Raw genomic sequence first — 6,680 nt, forward strand, 5'->3', positions numbered from 1 at the left:
TGTTAGTGGAGGTGGAGAAAATATCTGTGTTTATTCTGTAAAGTCTTTTCACTAGCTGCATAAGGCCTGATGGCACATGGCTTACACCAGTGCCAAGCACACTTGGTCTGACTATGCTTAATAGAGAAGAGCAAAACAAAGAATTTTTCACTTTTACTTTTTAACATGAACTGCTTAACACACTGCATAGATGTGTCCTGCTGGTAACTATGGGTAACCCATGGCTGTATTTCCCCTCTATGCTATTAGACTTCCCAGAGATTTGACTCTTAGGCTCAAGTCTTTAATCTGGCGACCTTAGATACAGTCTTAACGTGTCAGTCAGATTGACAGCTGTCTCACATGAACAAAAAATTTACCAAAATGTAGAATCAGTTAGGTGAGAGCAGAATAGAGAGTATCTCTATTTAAGCTTCCTATCACTTACCTTGACTTAAAAATGCTGTTATTTTTTCTCTGTAAAACTCTATTGCCTCTGGGTATTAACAACAATTTTTTTCTATTTCGCAGGAGGAAGGTCCTTAGAATAGAAAATGATCTTTCTTTTGCTTTGAGAAATTTCTGCAGTGGAGGTGTGAAATACTAAGAATCACCATACTCTCTCCTCCATGCAGTTCTTCATTAAATTCTAGTAATATATATAGCAAGATAATTTCTGGAGAGGAACATGCTACACTGAACCTGTATTTTCAACTCAGCAGCAGAGTGAACTATACTAAAAATGAGAGATATCAGTACAATTTTCTCAGCCCAAGGGATACTCAGAATCCCAGTAAACCACTCCATCCTTTCTTTGGGAATGTCAGCTGGGATACAACTCCTTCCTACAAAAGGAACAGTATTAAAAAAGACAAACAAAATAGGCTTTGAGATTGTAATTCAGGTCCTCCACCTCTCCCTCCTTGAAAATATCTGATCATTCTTTTTTATTTCACTGTTGATTCATGGGCTTTAAGGCTTCACATTTTCAAGTTTCTTCCATAATCATGGACACTTTTCATTGAAAACTAAGATTTTGATTTAATCCAACGAGATCAGGAGCCTAAAGCCTTAAGAAAAGCATCAGATTGCAGGATAGTTTTGAGAAGGACAGCCAGGACAGAGTAGACTTCCTACAGCCCCACTCTGATTAGCTAAAGGAGTCAGCACATGGTATCAGCAGGCCTCGATTTCAGAACAGCTTTTTCCTTTGCCATCAGCTAAAATATTTAGTCCTACAGCTGAGTAGGATGGTCAAGGGTTCACAAACATAGGTTTTGTCCTGGGTGGTTTCACTAAGCAGATAATACACGTAGCCAAATATACTACACATATTGGAAACATCTCTGTGTATTTAGGAACAATGACAAAGAACGGTGAATATACATAGAAGCATGTCTATAGTTAGCACTGCATATAGTGTTTTTATACTGTGATTGCAAATTGTAAATTGAATTTTTTTTAATGTATTTGTTTTACTTTACCATGGTTTTCCTGCTTGAACAGTATAGCTTGTTGTACAGAACAAATCTTTCTGCAAGCAGAAAACCTTAAACTGGAAAACACAGTAATGTTCTGTTCTACTTTTAAAATATTTAATTTGAAACATACACTTATGGCAAACAAAATAGCTGAACTCACAAAGACCAAACCCACAAAACATTAATATGAATTAATGCTGTAGTATCGCTTTGATTTTGGGATGCTGTCAGTTTTGTGCAGTTCACATAAAATGTTCCATTAGGAGCAAAATTGTTCTGTCGTGAGGACCATGCGCTCTGTGGAGCTGAGAGCACTAATTGTATCAGCTCATGATGCTGAAGAAGAGAAATTTCACTGCTCCCTGAAGAAGCAGCCCCAGAAGGAGGGTGAAATGTTACATTCGGCCAAGATTTATTCTTGTTTAGATTTAGGACTGAAATTTGTCAGGCTCAGCAGAAAGAATGTCATTAGCTTTGACAAGTGTGTGTGTGTCTCTGTTGGGTAATCTGTTTAGGAGATGTAAAATGCTGCATGCACTTCCCATTTTTTTGCAAAAAGCTGAAATTGACAGTACCTGTCAAAAACTATTATGTTTCACGCTCTGAAAGAAAATTGACCCTTGCTTTCTTTGTAGTATCCCTCAGCATTAGACCAAGTCTGCCTCTCCTTTAGCTAATACTACTTCACTAAAAGCAAGTGGAGGTTGAAAATATAATTGACCTGATGTTCAGAACTTTCTGTACTGAGGTCCTGAAGTAGTATCTGAAAATTATTGCTACATTTTAGTAGTGTATTCTTATGCCTGGAGAGCACTATGCATATCCATACTGCTACATAAATAACACTAAATAATAGAGCAGAGCTATTTTAAAGGTCTGATGTTACAAAAAAACACTAGGACAATAAATGAATGTTTTATACCATTAAAAATGCCTGCAACAAATCTGTTGGAAAAGACAATTGCTAAATTAACTGGTAAAATACACAAATGCTATCAGAAACAATGAACTCTTCCAGCTATTGCTCCAGCACTGTGGCCAGAAGGAAAGGTCCTTGAGAAGTCTGTCAATATTAAAATAATATTTGTAAAATCCTAAAAATATCTTTTTCTGAACAATTTTTAAAATGGAGAAGATTTACTTGTGCATACCTTATTTTAACACTCTTCACAAAAGATATTTTAGCCTTTTGCTGTATGTACCATCTTTTCCACCACTTCTTCAAGGAATAATTGTACTGTTGTGATTCCTGAAGGCCATGATTAGTTCCAGTTTAGGATTTTCTATAATATACTTCCCTGCGGTAGCTAATCTACCTAAGGTGTCATACAGACAATTATTAAGATATCCAGAAAGAATGTTACTTTTTTTTTTGTTTAATGTTACCAAAAGGATTACTTAAAGAAAGTAGTAGAATTCCACAGCCCATGCCTCTTCTTGCTTTTACAGTATATTGCAGTAATTAGAGAAACGTACAAATGCTTTTAGGAGCAATCAGCTCTTCCAGCCTCTAATCCTGGTACAGTGGTTGGAAAGTTTTATTCTTTATTCATTCATATGCACACAGCAATTCAGCAAGGTTCAACTACTAACTACCAATTTCATATTATACACCTTATGATTTTCTTGATAACTCTCAATTACACTTCCTTCCCTGCTTGACCTCAGACACTTTCATCTCCAGCATCAAACTTCCATTCCTGCCATTCTAACATCATTGTTCAGGAGCTACATTTGCAGGGACTTTGGAAATTTTCAGTGGTGAAGAGTAAATCCAAAAGCTCACCTTCCCTCCCGCTTTCAATTTCACAAGCTTTGTTCTCCTTCACCCCTTACAGAAACTCTTGCAAACATAGACCCTGACTGCAACATGGACTGTAACACAGACTGTTTCCAAAAGTTATTTACAGGAAAAGTGCACAGACAATTAACTTAAATGATGTAACAAACATGAATGACATTGCTACACATGAATAGTGAAAATATGCTGGCACATATTAGGATTAAATTAAAATACTAATGGACAGCCTGTCTCTGCCAGCCCCTTCCTATGCACAGATTGCTTAGAGGAGCTTAGAGTGAGAACCACAACCAGCGAACCGGTTACTTTCATCCCTCCTGTCTTTGCTTACAAGGGGAACAACATAGTGCCTTCCACTCCCTGCAGATTTATTTTCTTTAGGTTGATTATTTGCTTGGCTCTGTTTAATCTACATTCTTCTTGAGTCTCACTATCCAGAAAGTGATAATACCATAGCTGGTGACATGAGGAAGACATTCATAATAATATTTTCTGTCTTAGAGCTTGCCTAGATGTATCTGACTAGGCTATAGTGTGGCCCAGTGTCCTTAAAGGCCAAAGTTTGCTACTCTTACAATAACACAAGATGTTTCTGGAGTGCATTGATGATTACTTCCTAGCAGAGGTGATCAAGGAGATGACAAGGGGAGACGCTCTGCTGGACCTGATACACACAAACGGGGAAGAAATGGTCAGGGTATGAAGGTCAGGAGTAGCCCTGGCTGCAGTGACCACGAGACAGTGGAGTTAAGGCAAATAGCAGGATAACAACCCTGGGCTTAAGGAAAGTAGACTTTGACCTGTTCAAGGATCTGCTTGGAAGGATCCCAGTGCTGGAGAGAAGCAAGGACCAGAAGGGCCAGTTGATTTTCAAGGATCACCTCGTCCAAGCTCAAGAACAGACCGTCCCAACCTGCAGGGAGTCGACCAAGAGCAGCAGGAGCCCTGTATGGACCAACAAGAAGCTCCTAACTGAACTCGGATATACAAAGGATGCATACAAGAGGTGGGAGTAGAGGCAGGTGACCTCTGCAAGAAATGCAGAGATACTGTCTGAGCATGCAGGGATGGAGTTAGGAAAGCTGAGCTGAATTTGGCGAGGGATCGGAAGGGCAACACAAAGGACTTCCACAGGCATACCAGCAGCAAAAGGAACTAGGGGAAATGCAGGCCCAGGGCTGAATGGAGTGGGGGACCCAAAGGCAGAGGTCACAGAAAAGACAGAGATACTCAATGCCTTCTTTGCCATAGTCTTTACAGGTAAGATTTGCCTTCAGCGATCCTAGGCTCCTGAGACCAGTGGGAAAGTCTGGAGCGATGAAGACTTACCCTCAGTAGAAGAGGATCAAGTCAGGGAACATTTAAACAACCTGGACATACACAAGTCCATGAAACCTGATGCGATACATCAGCGAGTGCAAAACATTCTCATTAACAAATGGATGAAGCATGGACTAGATAAGTGGACAGTGAGGTGGACTGAAAACTGGCTGAACTGCCAGGCTCAAAGGGTTGTGATAAGCAGCACAAATCTAGCTGGAGTCTCACTCCAGCACTCACCAGCACTCCAGCACTCACTGGTGGGGTACCCCAAGAATCAATACTGGGGAAGGTACCTCTTTATCCACTTGAATGATAGGATCGAATGCACCCTGAGCAAGTTTGCAGATGCTACAAAACTGGGAGGAGCAGTTGATGCTTCAGATGGTTGTGCTGCCATTCAGAGGGACCTTGAAAGGCTGGAGAAATGGGCCAGTGAGAACCTCATGAAATTCAACAAAAGGAAATGCAAAGTCTAGCACTTGGGGAGGAATAAACCCATGTGCCAGTACACCCTGCAGGCCAATAAAAGTGGCTTTGCAGAGAACCACCTGGGTTTCCTGGCAGACAAAATGTTGAAGATGAGCCAGCAATATGCTCTTGCAGAAAGAGGGCTGCCAGCCTCCTGGGCTGCATTGGGAAGAGCACTGCCAGCAGGTCAAGGGGGTTAACTATTCCCCTCTACTCAGCACTGGTGAGACCACATATGGAATGCTTTGCCCAGTTCTAGGCTCCCCAGTACAAGAAGGACATGGACATACTGGAACAAGTTCAGAGGAGGGCCACAAAGATGATTAGGGGACTGGATCATCTGTCATATGAGGAGAGGGTGAGAGCTGGGACCGTTCAGCCTGAAGAAGAGGCTGGGGGATCCTATCTGTGTGTAAATACCTAATGGGAAGCAAAGAAGACAGAGACAGACACTTCTTAGTAGTACCTAGTGACAGGAATAGGTTGCCCAGAGAGGTTGTGGAGTCTCTTCTTGGAGATCTTCAAAACCCAATTGCACATGGTCCTGCACAACCTATTCTAGTGGATTGTGCTTTAAGCAAGGGGGGTGGACTAGATGACTCCTTGAGGGGCCTTCAAACCTCAATGTTTCTGTGATTCTATGACTCTTGTGACAGTGCCTTGGAATAGCACATCAATAGCGATGTTCCAAGAATAATGAGTTTTGTATTTACCCTAAAGGATTTTGGAATAGATTTGATGTGGCAGTTCTCTATATCACAAATACCTTCGCTGCTCTGCTATCTATAGCCATAGATCTGCACCACTGAAACTTGGTGTGGTGGACTCTGCCCCAAAGTATCAAATATATACATATGCATTAAGAGAAAAAAACAATTAGCAGTTGCAAAAAACAATTAGCAGCAAACAATTATGTTGGTTAATAAAGATGTACAGAACTAGTATGATGTTGATCCCCAACCAGATATTTCACTAGGCAGCTCAAGGCAATACATAACAGGCATAACATCCTTATTGTACCTCCCTCCTCTACCACATACCTGTTTCCAAATGGGGGGGGGGGGGAGGGGGAGTGTGTGTGTGACCTGCACCCAGCTTTCTTCCAGACACAGCAAAAACACAGACCACATTCAAGGAGCTGGGGAGAGCTTCAAAACTCCAACAGTGCATAGGCTGATTTGTCTAAGTTGATGCTTATGATTTATGTCACAGAAGTGACTCAGACGTCTTTGCTTTATTGCAAAAAAAAAAAAAAAAAAAAAAAAGCTAAATAGAGTGGGCATACAGTTGCCAGTCAGACACAGTGGTTAAATGAATAATTCCCATTCACTTCACTGTCCCACTGGACTCAAAAGAGGCTACTTCTACGGGTAGGTACTTTTCAATATAAGAAAATGTTATGGAAGCTGAAAAAAATTAATATTGTTCTTTTGTGAAGTCTTTCACTTCACAGATTTGCCCATTTTCTCCTACACTTAGTTGTTTGGTTTTTTATTTCCTGTTGTTTCAGTTTTTTTCCCTAAAACAAACACATATAATATTTCTTCTCTTGTGGCTGATTATCTTTTGACAAAGAACATTGTGCCATCAGGAGAGACCCAGACCAATATATGCAAGAGAAGGGAAGT

This window comes from Dromaius novaehollandiae, chromosome 1 (assembly GCF_036370855.1).
Source record: "Dromaius novaehollandiae isolate bDroNov1 chromosome 1, bDroNov1.hap1, whole genome shotgun sequence".
NCBI lineage: Eukaryota > Metazoa > Chordata > Aves > Casuariiformes > Dromaiidae > Dromaius > Dromaius novaehollandiae.